Consider the following 19,485-nt stretch of genomic DNA (forward strand, 5'->3'; position numbering starts at 1 on the left):
AAGCTGGTATTACTTTTGTACCAAAAGCAACCAAAAACAGTATAAAGTAAAAGAAAACCACAGATCAATACCTTTCATGAATGTGGCTGTAAAAATAATAACAAAATATTAGCAAATAAAATGTAAAAATATATAGAATAGTATAATACATTGTGACCAAGTAGGGCTTATCTCATTAATGCAAAGTTGATTAGATACCTGAAAATCAATCATGTAAATTATCATATTCACAGAATGAAGAGAAAAAGCCATGTGATAACTCAGTCATTTATTTGCAGGATTGGCAGCAAAGCACAAATGTCTACTTTATTATTTTTTTTAATGTTTATTTTTGAGAGAGAGAGCATGCTTGGGCCAGGGAGGGCAGAGAGAGAGGACAGAGGATCTGAAGTGGGCTCTGCACTGACAGCCATGAGCCTGATGTGGGGCTTGAACACACAAACTGTGAGATCATGACCTGAGTCGAAGTTGGATGCTTGGCTGAGCTACCCAGGCATCCCCAGATATCTACTCTAAATGCATCTATTCAGCATTTACTGGAAATTGTAGTCTGTGCAATAAGGCAAGAAAAAGATGAAAAAGGCAAGATTTATAAAAGATAAGTAAAATGGTCTCTATTTGCAGATGAAATGATCATGTATGTAAAAATTCATTAAGAAATTACCAAAATAAAAGCTTCTATGACTAATAAGTGAGTTTAACAAAATTGTAGGCTATAAGGTAAGTTTACCCAAAACTAAATCATTGTTTATATACTAGCAACAAATAATTGGGGCGGGGTGGGGGAGTATAGTTCCATTTGCCTTATTATCCAGACACATGAAATACTTAGAGGTAAATTTAACCAAATGTGTGTGGAGCCTGTATACTGAAAACTACCAAATCAAATGAAAAAATACCTAAATGGGCTCATGGATTGAAAATCTCAGTATCAGGAGCACCTGGGTGGCTCAGTTGGTTGAGTATCCAACTTCAGCTCAATAGTAAGTACTCATGGTTCGTGAGTCCGAGCCCCGCATTGGGTTCTATGCTGACAGCTCAGAGCCTGGAGTCTGTGTCTTCGTCCCTCTCTGCCCCTCCCCCACTCACATTTTCTCTCTCTCTCTCTCAAAAATAAACATTAAAAATTTTTAAAAAGAAAATCTCAATATCATAAAGGTACTAATTTTCCACAAATTAATCTATAGATTTAATGCAATCTCAAATTTTTGTTTTATTTTTGTTGTAGAAATTGACATACCAACTCGAAAATGCATACAGAAATGCAGAAGACCTAGAATAGACAAATCCAGTTTTTACAAGCGCAAAGTCAGAGGACTTATAGTACCATAAAGTTATGGTTCTAGCCAAAAAACAGACATATAGATAAAACAAGACCGAATAGAGTTTAGAAGTTGACCTGCATTAGGGGCATGTGGGTGGCTCAGTTGGTTAAGCTTCCAACTCTTGATCTCGGCTCACATCATGATCTCCCAGTTTGTGGGAGCAAGCCCCGCATCAGGCTCTGTGCTGACAGCATAGAGCCTGCATGGGATTCTCTCTCTCTCTCTCTCTCTCTCTCTCTCTCTCTCTCATTCTCTCATTCTGCCCCTCCCCTGCTTGTGCTCTCTCTCAAAATAAACTTAAAAAAAAAAAGTAGACCTACATACATGTAGATCCACACATATATAGACAAGCAGTTTTCTGCAGCAGTGTCAGAGCTATTCAGTGGGGAAAGGAAAAGTCTTTTCCACAAATGACACAGGGCCAACTAAATTTTTATATGAAAGAAAATCAACGTTAGCCTTTTATATCTTACACAAAAAATAACTCAAAATGGATCAGAGGCCTAAAAGTAAGATTTAAAACCATAAAGCTTCTGGAAGAAAACATAGGAGAAAATATTTGTGACCTTTGGGTATGAAAAATTTCCTAACTAGGACACAAAAAGCACAAACCATAAAATAAATGAATGCTAAATTGGACTTTTGTAAAACTTTAAGATGTTGGTCAACTTTGGGGTGCCTGGGTGGCTCAGTCAGTTGAACATCCATCTCTTTAATTTCAGCTCAGGTCATGATCTTGAGGTTCATGGGATCGAGCCCCATGCGAGGGCTCCACACTATAAGTGTGGAGCCTGCTTGGGATTCTCTCTCTCCTTTCTCTCTACCCTTCTCCCTCCTTGCATGCTCTCTTAAATAAATCAGCATTTAAAAATAAATAAAATGTTGGTCTTTGAAAATACTACTAAGAAAAGGAAAAGGCACACCATAGTGTGGGACAGAATACATGCAATATATGTATCTGACAAGGACTGTAAAGAAGTAATCCAACAATAAGGTGGTAACCCCACTTTTCAAAATGGGCAAAAAGATGTGAATACTTCACAAGTAAGCTATACTAATGGCCAGAAGCTACATGAAAAGATACTTCCGTTATTAGTCACCAGGAGAAAACAATTTAAAACCATAGTGAACTACCCCTGTACATCCACTAGCAAAGCTAAAATTGACAAATATGGAACAAGTTGAACTTTCTTAATGTTCGGTTGAAAATGTAAAGTGGTATGACTAGTTTGGAAACAGTTAGCAGTTTCTCTTAATATTAAACATCTACCTACCATAGGACCCAATAATCCTTTCCTAGATATTTACATGAGAGAAAGGAAAACAAGAGCGTGCACAGGGACTTCTATATGAAATACAGATGGTCCCAGCTTATGATGGAAGCTAATGAGAACCAAACCCATTTTCAGCTGTAAGCAGGCAATGTTCTGGGATAACTTTTAGGTATCTGTGAATATGGTATATACATTGAGCCTGAAAATAGGAATATTAGTTGAAAGTCTGAAATATGGAAGAGTAAGTACCCAGTTAGCATCACTACTTCTCTCCTATTCCTGCCAACTAAGAAGTAAGAAGGAATGAAGGAAACTTTTATCGATTAAGCTTTGTAGTATGATTTGCTCTTTTAAATAATGTATACTTGTTATTTTGATACAAATAAAAATTTAAGTTTAAAAAAGTTTAAACTGGGGCTCCCGGGTGGCATCCAATTCTTGATTTTGGCTCAGTCATGATTTCATGGTTTGTGAATTCAAGCCCCACGTCAGTGGAAAGCCTGCTTGGGATTTTCTCCTTCTCTCTCCCCCTCTCTCTGCCCCTCCCCTGTTCCCACGCGCTGTCTCTCAAAATAAATAAATAAACTTTAAAAAGAAAATGAGAGGGGCGCCTGGGTGGCTTAGTCGGTTAAGCGTCCGACTTTCACTTAGGTCATGATCTCGCGGTTCGTGGGTTCGAGCCCCGCGTCGGGCTCTGTGCTGACTGCCAGCTCAGAGCCTGGAGGCTGTTTCAGTCTGTGACTCCCTCTCTCTCTGACCCTCCCCTGCTCACCCTGTCTCTCTCTCTCTCCTAGAAATAAATAAAAAAAAATAATTGATGAGGGAGCATAACGTAGGCTGACACCTTGCAAACCAACTCCTACCCCCTCCACCTAACTCCCCTCACCTCCCGACTCTTCCCACCCCCCCCACCCCCGGTGGGATATGTGACATTCCTCAGGCACTCTTGGCTGTCCAGGAACANTCTGTGCTGACTGCCAGCTCAGAGCCTGGAGCCTGTTTCAGTCTGTGACTCCCTCTCTCTCTGACCCTCCCCTGCTCACGCTGTCTCTCTCTCTCTCTCCTAGAAATAAATAAAACATTAAAAAAAAAAAAAAAGAAAATGAGACCTAAGAAAGTGAGTTCTTATTTTCTGGCTCTGGATGTTGATGCGTGGCAGATGGTGAGGGGGTAGTGGTGGCAGTTGTAGTGGTCACTGTCTAAGCAGGAATAGGGTTAGGTGACAGGCCACAAACGAGGGTTCGACTCTTTTTATTTCCCTGTTTCCAGAATGAGGAGTTCATTCCCTGGCTACCTTCAGAGTTGGTGTGTGTGTGTGTATTATGAACTCGTGGATTTTAAAAATATATTTCGTGATTTCAACCTATTGTCATCCTTATTTTGGATGTTCAAATTGTCCCATCTTTGACCATGGAGATTTCTGTCAAGGTGGCTTCCATGGCATTTTGATACAGCCCTAGTAGTCTTTGATGTCTTCCTTGCTTTCTGGTATGATAAGATTTTTCTAGGCTTATCTTATACATTTCCTGCCCCAGGCTTACAATCCACTACTTTCCTTTTAATGGGAAATAGTATTTAGAGGCCACAATTAGGGTCTTAGGGATACTTATTGCAACTGAGATGATCATTGCTTCTAAGCCTTTTCAGAGGTCAAAACTAAGGAATGCTTTTCTTTAAAAAAAAAAAAAAATCTTGATTTCAGGGTTTTAAACTTGTTTTTTTCTTTTAATTTGCATTTCTTTTATGCTAAAAATCTTAAATAACATTAGCATAACTACTTATGTCTTTTATCCTACACTATATATAATAGTTTTAAAATAATACCATGTTATTACTAGCACGGTTACTTGATACAGGTTAAGATGTCTTTGCAGTTCTTTTTATTCTTAGAATAAGACTAGCATTTTTGGTGGCGCCTGGGTGGCTCAGTCGGTTAAGCATCCAGCTTTGCTCAGGTCATGATATCGCAGTTCGTGCACTCGAGCCCCACTTCAGGCTCCGCACTCTCTCTCTTTCTCTCTCTGCCCCCCGCTTTCTCTCTCTCTTTCTCTAAGTACATAGATACTGGCATCTTTGGATTAGACCAACCAAGAATCACCCCTTGAACTAGGGAGAGCCCCTCCCATGGGACATAACTACACATATTTTTTTGCCTCTTTTTGTTGAATTATAAAGGATCTATTGACTTTCTGATGTGAAAAATGAGAATTTAATGTGCAGCCCTTTATTTTCTTTCTTCTTCCTCCTACCTGTGTTTGGAAACTATTTTCAAATTTGTGTTGTTATTAACTTTTATGACCTAAATGTGTTAGTTATACTTCTGTTTCTGCTTCCGTTAATGCCATTACCTTTATTTAGATATTCTCCTCCCACTTTAAAATGGAAAGACATAATAAATAACATAATTAATAAACATTTATCAGTATATAATTATTGTGACTGTAGTCCTACAAATCTAAGTATTTGCAGTACTAAGATTACATCTTCTATATATATTCAAAGGAGAGTTCCTAGGGTAAGATCACATGGCTTCTTTTTTCACAAATTTTACTTAAAATCATCATATTTTGGGGCACCTGGGAGACTCAGTCAGTTGAATATCTAGCTCTTGATTTTGGCTCAGGTCATGATCTCATGGGTTGGTGAGTTTGAGCACTGTTTCAGGCTCCGCTCTGACAGTGCAGAGCCTGCTTGGGATTCCCTCTCTCTGTCTGACCCCCCCTCCTTCCTTCCCTTCCTCTATCTCTATCTCAAAATAAATAAACTTTAAAAAATCATGTCATATTTTACCTTGCCTCATTTTGGATCATTTCTTTTATGACTTTTTGGTTTTTATCCCTAAGATTTATTGCTTTTCTTTCTTCTTGTTGGCAGATTTAACATGCTTTTATTATATCCTCAAGTTTTCCTGATACCTCTTTTTTTAATGTTTATTTATTTTGAGAGGGAGAGAGAGAGCATGCAAGAGCAGGGAGGGGCAGAGGGAGGGGGAGAGAGTCCCAAGCAGGCTCCACGCTATCAGCACAGAGCTCATCACAAGGCTCGATCCCACGAACTGTAAGATCATGATCTGAGCCGACATCAAGAGTCAGACAACCTACTGAGCCATCCAGGTTCCCCTGATATCTCATTTATACTGCTTATTGCATGAAGTTCCCCTTTTATCCAAAAATTTATTCTTAGAGGCTTTTTTCTCCTCATCTGGGTTATTAGTGTATGAACCTGCTATACAGCTATCATCGTGAGATTTCTAACATTACCACCCCAGTGCCTTTCCCAATTTTCATGCTTACCCCATTCTGGTAACCACTGTTAGTTTGTTAATTCCTCCAGAGTTATTTTATGCATATGCTAGCAAAAATAAATGTATATTTTCATCTTCCTCCTGCTATACATAAACACCAACATGCTGAGTACTGTTCTGTACTCTCACCTAACAATCATATCAGTATCAGGAGAGCTTCTTCATTTGTTTTTACAGCTGCATAGTTTTCATCCTATGGATGTATCATAACTTGTTTAATACTCCCCTGTTGGTGGATATTCTAGGTTTTAAAATCTAGTGCTATTAGAAAACAGTGTATATCTGTAGAATCAATTCCTAGAGTAGAAACCCTGAGTCAAAGATTATATGCATTCACAGGTTGGGTAGAAATTGCCCTTTGTAGAGGTATGCCAATGTAGGTTCCCACAAGCAATGTGTGAATGCCCATTTTCCCACAACATTGCCCACAGTGTGCTATAGGGTTTCTGTTTGTTTGTTTTAGGTGGTGGTGGTGGTGGTATTTGCTCATCTGATATGTAAAGGATCACAGCTAGTTAATGATGAGTCTATTCCTATGAGGCTGCCATAGGAAGATTACCTCACAAAAACCATGGAAAAAGTCCAACTCTCTTTACTTTTAACAAGATCCAAAGAAATGCTGACAGATTAAGAAATTAACCACAGGACCTAATTAGAAAAAGATTTGGCAACATGCCCAGCTTATCCAGTGGCAAAGGGAAAATATATTCTGCATTTGTGACACTGTTTAGAAAGGGGTAATTTAAATGGCCTCTAATCTGGGCTAATATCGTCCAATTAAGAAGTCTTTTAGAATGAAAACACTTGGGTTTTTTATACTTGGTGTGGTGAAGCAGATTTTTGCCCTTAAAAGTCTTCCCTTTAAATATATTTACGTTTAATGGTAAAGATTATAGTTTAACTAAACAAACTGAACATCTCCTGTTTTCTTTCAAACCAATGTGCTAGGAGTTAGAGGATTCAAGTCAAAGTAAGAACAGAGTCCCTGTCCTTCAGACACATTTAGTATGGGATGGCTGTGATTCAGGGAAGCTCATGGTGAGTACTCTAAGAGGTGGAAGCAGTGTGGCCTGTGGGAAGGGCAAAAGCTCACTCAGTGGTAGAAAATCAGGAGAGGAGGTGGTATTTAGGATGACCTGAACTAATGAGTAGCAATAGATACAGAGATTTAGTGGCAAAGGAAAGTTTTCAAATTGTCTTTTATCTGGTTTGGGTAGCAGGTATTAGTGCACTCCTGCAGAGAGTCAGACTGGACTTTAGCACCACATTTTTATATCTAATTTTAGGAGGCATAGCCTAGTTAAGATCACAGACTCAAGCTAAACATTCCTGGCTGCCACATGCTGGCAAGCTATTTAACTTCTCTGTGCCTCTATTTTCTCATCTATAAATGAAGATCATAATTGTTTTGAGGGTTAAATTAATGTATGTAAATCACATATCACGAGTAGTGCCTTGGCTCATAGTGTTCTATGCTTACTATTATTACATTGTACCTTCACAAATGGATACTTTTTTCCTTGTACTTAAAAGAATATTTTCAGGTCACAGAATTAATCTATATAATCATTGTAGGAAGTGTGGGATATATAGAAGAACAGTTTTAAAAATTCACCTGCTGGGGCGCCTGGGTGGCTTAGTCGGTTAAGCGTCCGACTTTCGCTTAGGTCATGATCTCGCGGTTCGTGGGTTCGAGCCCCGCGTCGGGCTCTGTGCTGACTGCCAGCTCAGAGCCTGGAGCCTATTTCAGTCTGTGACTCCCTCTCTCTCTGACCCTCCCCTGCTCACGCTGTCTCTCTCTCTCTCTCTCCTAGAAATAAATAAAACATTAAAAAAAAAATTTAAAAATTCACCTGTAACCTCACCACTATAGAACATTTTAGCACATTACCTCAGAGGCAGTCTTGCATTTAAGAACATGGACTCTGGAGCCCACCTGCTTGGGTTCATATTCTGGTCTCACCATTTACTAATTTCTCAGTTTGTTCATCTATATAATGCAGATGATGATACTTTTCATAGAATGAGGATTAAGTTAAGATACAAAGAGCATTTAGAATAGTGGCAGGCAGAGTAAGTGCTCTGTGTCTGTACTGCTGCTGTTCTTTCTATGTGTATATGGCCAAGATTTAAAGAACTCCCATTAGACTCTGAAATAGAAAATATAAATAGCGGAGTCTGGCTGGCTCAGTTGGAAGAGTGTGCAACTCTTGATCTCAGGGTTATGAGTTCAAGCCCCACATTGGGCATACAGATTATTTAAATAAATAAACTTTAAAAAAAAGAAAATATAAATAAGTAGGACTAATGAGGCAGTCAAGGAGTGATGCCAGGAATAAACGTGTGTGCACATGTACACATACACTCACACGTGCGCGTGTGCTTGCACATGATTTACATGACTTAGCGTAAAGGATGGCACTGTGAGAGAGAAGGGGAACTAAAAATTGTTACAGATTACCAAGAGGGGGTTACTGGATTAGATGGAAACTTAGTTCTCTCTACTGGAAAATAATCTTCCTGGATTTGGGAATAAAAGGAATATCAATCCATGGTTTTATTTTTTTTAATGTTTTATTTATTTCTGAAAGAGAGACAGACAGACAGACAGTGTGAGCCAGGGAGGGCCAGAGAGAGAGGGAGATACAGAATCTGAAACAGGCTCCAGGCTCTGAGCTGGCAGTCAGCACAGAGCCCGACACGGGGCTCGAACCCGTGAACCGTGAGATTATGACCTGAGCCGAAGTTGGACGCTTAACCGACTGAGCCACCCAGGCACCCCATAAATCCATGGTTTTAAACTCAAGTAGAAAATTAGAATGTATGTATTATGGGCAATAGTAGTAACAAAATTATATTATTAATATAATTCCATTGGGACAATGAATAAATTCTCACTTGAAATCTCAGCCAGATGAGCAAGTACAGATTCAATTGGCTATGTTTTTTTCTATAGAAAAACAACTTATTTGAATTTAAAATTAGCTCAGCTAGGAAGTGAGCATTCCTAAGGGATTCATTACTAACTTCCTATAAAAGTTTTTCCCAAGTCAAGTAGGATTCTAGGAAGAACATGACATGTGTCATGAGAGGCAGACATATTTTATTTTAGGAGCCCAGCTAGGTGGATATTAATGTATGTAGTGGGTTGAACACTGGACCCTAAAAGATATGTCTGTGTCCTAACCCCTGGTACCTGTGCATGTGGCCTTATTGGGAAATAGGGTCTTTGCAGATGTAATTAAGGATCTTGAGACAAGATCCTCCAGAATTTAGGGTGGACCCTAAATCCAATGACTGGTATGGGAATGGAGAGAGAAATTTGAGACATACAGAAACAGAGGATAAACACAGGGAGAAGTTTATGGTCAAGACAGAGATAGACATTGGAGTGATATGTCTACAAGCCTAGGAATGCTAGGGACTGCCAGAAGCCCCCAGAGGCAAGGAAGGATTCTCCCTTAGAGACTTTAGAGGGAACGAATGCAGCCCTGCCAAACACCTCGATTGTGGAATTCCGGCCAGTAGAGCTACAAGAAAATAGATTTCTGGTGGTTTTTATTTTATTTTATTTTTTTTAAGGACTGCTGGCCTGAAGAGTATATGTATTTCATTTTATTTTTTAAAAAATTTCAATGTTTATTTATTTTTGAGTGGGGGTAGGGGGGTGAGGGACAGAGAAAGACACAGAATCCAAAGCGGGCTTCAGGCTCAGAGCTGTCAGCACAGAGCCCAACACCAGGCTTGAACCCACAAACCAGGAGATCATGACCTGAGCCGAAGTTGGTTGCTTAACTGACTGAGCCACCCAGGCACCCCCAGATTTCTGTTGTTTTAAGTCCACAAGTTTGTGGTAATTTGTATGACAGCCCTAGGAAATTAATACAGTGAAAGGTGAAAATAAGGCATATTTGAAGTTTCAATGGGACAGTTATTTTATGCAGACACAAAAATATTTTCTCAGAATTTTGCATTTGTAGACTAAAGCCAAGTAAGAAATCTTAAAATTTTATAGGCAATAAATTTGGGGTGGAAGAAGTAAGAAATAACATTTTATATGTAAATAATCCTGAAAAGCATAATAGAACAACTCTTTTTACTTGGAGCCCTTAGAAAAGATGAAGAAAGAGAGAGAGGGAAAGTGTACGTCTGTGTGTTTATGCATCAGGCAAACATAAATGTGTCCATTAAATTTGCCATTAGAGAATAACTAAAACAATACCAAAAATCATACAAGTAAGTTGTATTGTATTTTAATTTTAAAAAAATGATTGAAAATAGGTTTTGGTAGAGCCTGACCTGATACTCTTCTTATTCCAGTATTTTAGTCCCACCTAACATTTTTAATTACTTTGGGACCAGACTTTTTATTTTATTTTATTCTAGTTTTTAGCTTATTGCTTCTAACATTTCTGATCTAAAAATAAATGACTATTCAGATCTTAGGTCTAAAATTTGTACTCCATGTGTTATGGTCCCAATATGGATTTAAAATTTTTTTTTTAATGGTTTTTATTTATCTCTAGGAGAGAGAGAGAGACAGCGTGAGCAGGGGAGGGTCAGAGAGAGAGGGAGTCACAGACTGAAACAGGCTCCAGGCTCTGAGCTGGCAGTCAGCACAGAGCCCGACGTGGGCCTCGAACCCACGAACCGCGAGATCATGACCTAAGCGAAACTCGGTTGCTTAACCGACTAAGCCACCCAGGCGCCCCCCAATATGGATTTTAAAGTTGTTTGTTAACATCTCCACATTCTTTGAAGGTGGAAAATCTCTGAATAGATAGCTATGATGTGTCACATACCCTTATTTGAAGCCCTGTGATTTCAAACAGTAAGATAATGGTAGTTCCTCCCTGTGAAGTCCTTTATCAAGAACGCCTAAGGATTATCCTGTTACTTCCCTCTGACAGCAGCTGTTTGTTTCTGGAGCAAAGTGTGGTTTCTGCCTTAAGGTAGGATGGATAGGGAGATCAGAGAAAGATGGAACTATCTCGGGGGGGGGGGGGGGAAGAAACAACTGGTTATACAGTACTTAAAAATGTATCATTTAAAGGTAAAATGGCAAGCTGTTTCAGACCCAACATGCCCTACTTTAAAAAAATTTTTTTGTAATGTTTTATTTATTTCTGAGAGAGAGAGAGGCAGAGCACGAGCAGGGGAGGGTCAGAGAGAGAGGGAGACACAAAATCAGAAGCAGGCTCCAGGCTCTGAGCTGTCAGCACAGAGCCCGACGCGGGGCTTGAACCCACGAACCGTGAGATCACGACCTGAGCCGAAGTTGGATGCTTAACTGACTGAGCCACCCAGGCGCCCCAATACATGCCCTACTTTTAAAAAATGTTAATTGTCTTTGTAGAGAAAGACATCTTGAATCCAAATTACAGTCTTCTTGTTTTGTTCTTTTAAACATTGTAAGAATCTGCCAGAGGCTGAATATTGGGAGAGAATAAAGGAAAGAGAAGGCAAATAAAAAAGGGAAATAGAACAGAGGCAACAGTTTGGGGTTTCATTTCTGGCTCTTTAGTTTGCGTGGAGTGGCAGGATTTGGATGGCTGAGTTACTTCTAAAATTGGGATAAGAGCAGAGATCTTCGTTTTTGGCCTCTTGCTGTCACTAGGCTTCTGAACTTCACAGAGTTAAAGATTTCTTCCTCATGTGTTGTTCAATGTGTCAGTCAAGTCTCATTACAGAGGAAAGAAAGATCAACTCCTCACCTTTGTGATTTCAAAAATAGTACAGTGGTCCTGGGATAATGATATGGTGTACATAATTGAAACTTTCTGGGTACTTTTATGCTATATCATTTTTCTTGTATGTAATTCTAGAGTCACACCAGAACTACTTTTAAAAAATCTTTTTTGGGGCACCTGGGTGGCTCAGTCAGTTAAGCGTCTGACTTCAGCTCAGATCATGATCTCACCACTCGTGGGTTTGAGCCCCACATCGGGCTCTGTGCTGATAGTTCAGAGCCTGGAGCCTCCTTCAGATTCTATGTCTGTCTGTCTGTCTCTCTCTCTCTCTCTCTCTCTGTCCCTCCCCCCACTTGTACTCTATCTCTCTCTCAAAAATGAAAAAAGTTTTAAAAAATCTTTTCTATTTTTTTGTCTTATTCTGTTCAGGTCTCCAGTCACTTTGCTTCCCTATATTCTCAGATAAACCTCCCTCTTTCCAGGGGAATTCTGAGAACCGCAAGGACTTTAGACAAGACCATTTGGTCCCAACATCTTAAGAAGCAGCTGAATGTTAGAAAATGGGAATTGTTACATTTACTTGCTAGTCAGTATAGAAACCAAGTTCTTCCTTCTGTGCCACATTGCTCTTTTTTCCAGTTTGAAATCTTGTTCCCTATCCTCCTTCTCATCTGCAACTGCTTTTTAACTTCCTTCCTCCCTCCCTTTCTTTCTTTCAGACAGAAAGAGAGCGAAAGCATGGTGGGGGAGGGAGGGGAGGGAGAGAGAGAGAGAGAGAGAGAGAGAGAGAGAGCGAGCGAGCTTCAGGCAGGCTCCATGCCCAGTGCAGAGCCCAACACTAAGCTCGATCCCACAATCCTGGGATCATGACCTGAGCCAAAATCAAGAATGTCTGCTCAACCAACTGAGCCACCCAGGCACCCTGCAACTGCTTGTATTTTTATGGAGAAAAAGTCCCTCAATCAAGCTTTTGTTTTTACTGCATTGAAATGCCTAATTGTGGTCACTAGTATTCTCCATTTTCTGTCCTCAATTTATTCTACTTCCCAGCAGCGTTCAGTGCATCATCTTAAGCACTTTCTTCCCTAGGTTCGTGAGGGCCCATCCTTCTCCTACCTCACTGGAAGCTTTCTCTTCTGCTGCCCTACTCGTATGTATGCATTGGAATGCCCAGGGTTCCATCCTTGGCCATTTTTTGTTGTCGTTGTTAAATGTTTCTTTATTTTGAGAGTGAGAAAGAGAGTGCGTGTGTATGCAATCAAGGAGCGGAGGGGCAGAGAGAGGAAAAGAGAGAATCCCAAGCAGGCTCCAAGCTGTTAGCACAGCTGACAGTCTTACAAACTATGAGATCATGGCCTAAGCCAAGATCAGGATTGGGCCACTTAGTCAACTGAGCCACCAGGCATGCCAGCCTTTTCTCTCTCTCTCTCTCTTTTTTTTTTTTTTTTTTTTTTGACTTTCCTCTGGAAGATCTCAGCCATTCCCATTCTTCTAAATACCATCTTCATGCCATGACTTCTGAATCTCTAGCTCTAGTGTGATCTTTCCCTTAAGCCCAAGCCTTGTATAGCCAGTGCTACTTTAATTTTTCCACTCAGATATTCAGGATATCTCAAACTTAATAATCTCCTGATTTTTCTGCCCTATTCACCCCAGAATGTCCCCATCTCCCTCATCTCAGTCAACTGTAATGCCATCTGTACACTCAGTTATTCAAGCTAAAATCTATAAACATCTTTGAGCTTTCTTTGCTCCATATCCTACATTCTCCATATCCTACATTCAATCCATTAGCAAGATCTATCAGTTCTACCAGAATGTTCCTGAATTCTACCCTTCTGTCCATCCCTACCACTACTACTCCAGGTCACATCTTCTTCCTGTGTTACCTGGACCACTGCAACAGCCTCCTAACTGGTCTTCCTGTTTCCACCCTCCTTTTTTTTTGGGCCATTATTCATGTAACAGTAGGGTGATCTGGCACAAATTGTTTTATATCATCCACTGGTTTATAATACTTCATTGGCTTCCCACCAAGTAAAGGTCTCTACTATATAGCCCAGCCTCCATTTGCCTTTCTAACCCCACATCTTACTGCTCTCTTCACTCACTGTGCCTTCTTTGTTTCCTTCACGTATCCCAACTTCATTTTATATTTCAGCCACATGCTCTTTATAGTTTTACTTTTATGTATGTCCCTAAACAGTTAGTAGTTTATTTTTCTTCGGTTTTGGATTTGATATTGTATCATAACTATATGTAGTCTTTTGCAACTTGTTTTTCACTGAGTTATGTTTTGTTTGAGATCAATGCATGTTGAAGTGTAACTTTATTAGTTCCTACATTTTCACTGCTGGATAGCACTTGATTGTATAAATATATCCCAGTTTATCTTTCTATTCTTCGACAGTGTACATATGGGTTCTGATGAGCATAATACAAATAATACCTAATTGATAGAGAATACAGCATGGGCCAGTCACTGTTCTCAGTGCTTTCGTATGTATGAATCTTAGCAATAATGAGGTTGGCATTACAATCCTCATTTTACAGATGAGGAAATAGAGGTATAGAAAGACGAAGTAGTTTACCCAAAGCTATATGGGTCATGAGTGCAGTGAACACTTTTGTACATGTCTCTTGGTACATACAGGTCAGAGTTTCCCTAAGAGAGAAAGTTCCGGATCATGGATTATACATATGTTCAGCTTTATAAGATGATACCTAATAGTTTTCTAAGTGATCGTACTACTTGATACTCCCACTAGCAGCATATGAGTTCCCATTGCACTGCATCTTCACCCACATTTAGTTTTGCCAATTTTGTGGGTGTGAATGATATTTTGATTTTAATTTGCATTTCCCTGGTTCATAATGAAGTTGAGCATATTTTTGCGTATTTATTAGCTATTAGTATTTCCTCTTCTGGTAATATGAAACATCTGTTCATATCTTTTGCCCACATTTGTATCGATTTGTAAGTCTCTTTCTTATTGAATTGTAATTCTTTATATTCTAGACCCTTTCTCAGTATTATAAATTTCAGATGTCTTCTCCAAGTTCATGAGAACTTTTTAATATAGGGTTGAATATCTCAGTGTTTTCAGTATCTTGTTTAAGAAATCCATCATTATTGAGGCGCTTGGGTGGCTCAGTTGGTTGGGCATCCGACTTTGGCTCAGGTCTTGATCTCGCAGTTCGTGAATTCGAGCCTCACATCAGGCTCTGAGCTGTCAGCACAGAGGACCCTGCTTTGGATTCTGTGTCTCCCTCTCTCTCTGCCCCTCACCTGCTCACACTCTGTCTCTCTCTCTGTCTCAAAAATAAATAAACATTTTTTAAAAATCTATCATTATATTAGAGTAATGAAAGATAAGACCCCATATTTCTCCTATAATTTTGCATTTCACATTTATTCCACCTGGAGATTATATTTTATATGTATTGTAAGGTATGGATTCAATTTTTTCCCTGTTTCATAGTTATTCTTTTCTCAGTTGTTGAAATACTGCTTTACTCTTATAAAGTTTTGGTGTAATTGTAGGATTGGGGGCGCATGAGTGGCTCAGTTATTAGTTAAGCATCTGACTCTTGATTTTGGCTTGAGTCACGATCTTACGGTTCATGAGCTTGAGCCCTTTGTCGGATTCTCTGCTGTGTATGTGGAGTCTGCTTGGAATCTTCTCTTTCTACTTCTGTCTCTGTCCCTCCCCTGCTCACGCTCTGTCTCTCTCTGTCTCAAAATAAATAAATATTTAAAAAATTAGTTGTAGGATTGTTTCTAGGCACTTCGGTCTATTATGTTGAGCTTTCTGGTACTGCACTAAGCCATACTACCTCAACTAATATTGCCTTGTAATAAATCTGGATATCTGATAGACTGATTTACCCACCTGTCTCTCTTCTTCAGGAGTGTCTTGGTTTTTCTTGGCCTTATTCCTTATAAATTTTAAAATTAACATCTATGGAAAATCCTGTTGGAATTTTGGTCAGTGTTCTATTAATTTTGTGTATCTGTTTGGGGGAATATTAAGATCTTGATGCTAGAATTTCCCTTTTGCATGAGCATGGCATTTCTTTTACTTCTTTAATGTCTCAGAACAGTATTTATACATGTACAAAATATCCTACAACTCCATAGAGGCCTTGCACGTCTTGCAAAGGAAGGCAGTTTACAGTGGTGGTGAAGAGCAAAGCCTCTGGAACCAGACTGCCTGGGTTTAAATCCTCACTTAACTGCTTACAGCTGTGATCTTAGGTAAATCAGCCTCTCTGTGCCTCAGTTTCCTCATCTGCAAAACAGCTAATAAGAGTATTTTATAAGGATACATAATAAATGTTCAGTAATTGTTACCTCTTGCTATTACTGTTTCATTCTGGGTGTCTTATTTTTGGTTGCTTTGTGAATGGCATCTTTTTTTAAATTACATTTTATTTCTTCATTGCTGATGTTTAGAAATGAAGTTGATTTTTGGAAATCTAGCAGCCTGGTTAAACTCTCATCAGTCTAATAATGAGAATTCTTCCAGATTTCCCAAATAAGCTATCACATATCAGCCTGCAAATAATGACTTTTGTTTCTTCCATTTTAATCCTTATATTTTTATGTGTTTTTGTTTTTGTGCTTTGTTCCTCTTACTAAGCTGAGTAGCATACAGCAGTATACCCTTAAATAGAAGTGGAAATGGTAGATACCTTATCATATTTTTGCTGTGAAAGGGAATGTTCTAGTACTTTAGCATTAAGGTTTTTGGTGTATATCCTTTATGTCAAGGAATGCTTTTTTTTTTTTTTAATGTTTTATTTCTTTCTAGGAGAGAGAGAGAGAGACAGCGTGAGCAGGGGAGGGTCAAAGAGAGAGGGAGTCACAGACTGAAACAGGCTCCAGGCTCTGAGCTGGCAGTCAGCACAGAGCCCAACGCAGGGCTAGAACCCAAGAACCACAAGATCATGACCTAAGCGAAAGTCGGAAGCTTAACCAACTAAGCCACCCAGGTGCCCCCAGAAAAGAATGCTTCTCTATTCCAAGTTTGCTAAGAGCATTTACATGAAAGCATGTTTACTTTTACCAAATATGATTTGATCATATTGATATGATGTGATTGTATATTTTAGCCTTTAATCTGTTGATGAAGAAAATTACAATAGGTTTTCTTATGTTTGCCACCTTATATTTATGCAGTTAACCCAAATGGGTCATGGTGTATTGTTTAGAATATGTTACTAGGTTTCATTTGCTAATATTTTGTGTTTTTTTAATTTTTTTATTTTTTAAAGGCTTCTTCTTTTTTAATGTTTTACTTATTTTTGAGAGAGATGGAGACAGTGTGACCAGGGGAGGGTCAGAGAGAGAGAGGGAGACAGTCACAGAATCTGAAACAGGCTCCAGGCTCTGAGCTAGCTGTCAGCACAGAGCCCAACGCGGGGCTTGAACCACGAACCGTGAGATCATGACCTCAGCCAAAGTCGGACTCTTAACCGACTAAGCCACCCAGGTGCCCTGCTAATATTTTGTTTTGAAATTTTGTATTTATGATTATAAATGAGATTGGTTTTTAATTTTTCTTTGTTGTGGATTAGGATCCATGGTAATTTTATGAAATGAATTGGAAAGTGTTCCCCTTTTTTTTATCCTCTGGAAAATGTGTATGGGGTTAAAATCATCTCTTCCTTGAATGTTTGATAGAGTTTGCCTCTAAAAATTATCTGAACCTGGTATTTTCTTTCTTAGAAGAGTTAAAACTTATTCCCCAGAGTCTTCGGTAGTTATAGGACCACTCAGGTTTTCTCCAGCTTCCCTGGTCATTTTTCTTAACGTTATATTTTTTAGGAATTGGCCTTTTTCATCTAAGTTTCCAACTTTACTTGAGTGAGTGGTTTGTGGCGTGGTCTTGTAAATCTCTGCTTTATCTGGAGTGTGTCTTTTTTTTTTTTTTTTAACACATACTTTATTTACTTGGTTGAAAGTCACGGCACATACAGGGTTTACTAGTGTGGACCTCAGTGCCGTGTAGCTGGGTTTTCTGTGCTCAAGGTCACCCCACTGCCATCAGCTGATTTTCTTTGAGGATCAAGGTGGGCACTTTCATATAGAATCTTATTTTTAATTCTTTCTCTGGCCATTCTTTCCTAGATTCTTAGCTTTGCGTAATTATACCTACGGTGGAACCAGCATCCTAATGTCACCAAGATAAATCCTCCTACTCCAATGGCACATGATCTTCTAATCCTACTAGTTAACAAAAAATGTCCAAGGCCAGCCACAACCGATCCTAATGAACCGTATAATGCGGAGTCTCGTGCATAGGGGATGTTCTCAACATCTAGAATTCCTAGGAGCTTAAAGGTCTTCCCTTTGGCGGGTGGTGCAGCGGCCATGGGCTCCCTGGAGTGTGTCTTTTTAGTATATGTGCTGCCGAAGCGAGCACGGGAGTGTGTCTTTTTAAAAACAATTCCAGGGACGCCTGGGTGGCTCAGTCAGTTAGGAAGCTGCCTTCGGCTCAAGCCATGATCTTCCAGTTCATGAATTCAAGCCTCACGTCAGACTCTCTGTTGTCAGCACAGAGCCTGCTTCGGATCTTCTTTCTCTCTCTGCCCCTCCCCCCATTCTCTCTCTCTCAAATAAACATTTTTTTAAAGGGTTTTTTTAATGTTTTATTTATTTCTGGGAGAGAGACACACACAAAGTGTGAGCAGGAGAGGATCAGAGAGGGAGACACAAATCTGAAACAGGCTCCAGGCTCTGAGCTAGCTGTCAACACAGAGTTTAACACGGGTTCGAACCCACGAACTGTGAGATCATGACCTGAGCTGAAGTCGGTCGCTTAACCAACTGAGCCACCCAGGCACCCCTCAAATAAACATTTTTTAAAAAATCAAAAAAATAACAATTTCAGGTTTCTAAATTTTATTCTAAGACATGTAGTTTATTTTCTATTTTATAAAATTAGTTTTGTCCTTACCATTTTCTTACTTTTAGGTGTTTGGGTTTATTTAGCTGTTCTTTTTCTTTAAGTGTCTTAATGACTGCTTAGCTCATTAATTTCAGCATTTCTTCTTATCTAACATAACCACTTAAGACTATTGTTTCCTCAAAAAATAATAATGAAATAAAATTTCCTCCAAGAACCTCTTTAGTTTTGATACATAATGTTTCATTAATGTTGGGTTCTGAGTATTTTCTCATTTCTTCTTTTTCCTGTGTTTTTGGGTGATTATTTTTTAACCCTTTTTCTTTGTTTCCTTTTGAATTGGTGGAGGGTTTTTCTCACATTCCATTTAAACTATGAGTTTGAAAGATAGGTGTTCAACTTTTAGTTTCTTGGTGATTACTCTCAAACTTTGAATGTGACTACTTAAAAGTGTAATGTTAGTTTCCCATTTTTTTTTCCCTCTGAAACAATTCAGGGACCTTTAAAACATTCTGTGAGGGACACCTGGGTGGCTCAGTCAATTAAGCATCCAACTTCGGCTCAGGTCATGATCTCACAGTTTGTGGGTTTAAGCCCCGCATTGGTCTCTGTGCTGACAGCTAGCTCAGAGCCTGGAGCCTCTTTCAGATTCTGTATCTCCCTCTCTCTCTGGCCCTCCCTGGCTCACACTGTCTGTCTGTCTCTCTCAAAAATAAATAAAACACTTTAAAAATTCTTTAAATAAAAAATAAAACATAAAACACTCTGTGATTGGGTCATTTCCTATCTCGTACATGCTGTAATATTTACAATGTGTAAAACATTATTTCATATTAGCCATCTTTGTTTAAATTTACCTACATTTTTGCAATTTTATTTGTCCACCATATCTTTTCCTATCCTTGATTTTTTAGGACCACTTTCTTATTTTTACAGTTATCCTTGAGAAGTAGCATTAATGTTCAGCCTACCATCCAAGGC

At 39.1% G+C, this 19,485-nt stretch overlaps 1 protein-coding gene and 1 pseudogene across 1 annotated transcript in view; one reads left to right on the forward strand and one right to left on the reverse strand.

Moving 5' to 3' along the window:
- Window positions 1-19,485, forward strand: part of PACS1 (phosphofurin acidic cluster sorting protein 1) — a 164,416-nt gene that overhangs the window by 81,911 nt on the left and 63,020 nt on the right. The gene's annotated exons all lie outside the window — the stretch shown is intronic.
- On the reverse strand, window positions 17,702-17,971 carry LOC120240158 (annotated as a pseudogene).

Source organism: Hyaena hyaena, unplaced genomic scaffold (genome assembly GCF_003009895.1).
Source record: "Hyaena hyaena isolate Hyena2069 unplaced genomic scaffold, ASM300989v1 scaffold_248, whole genome shotgun sequence".
In the NCBI taxonomy this organism is placed as follows: domain Eukaryota; kingdom Metazoa; phylum Chordata; class Mammalia; order Carnivora; family Hyaenidae; genus Hyaena; species Hyaena hyaena.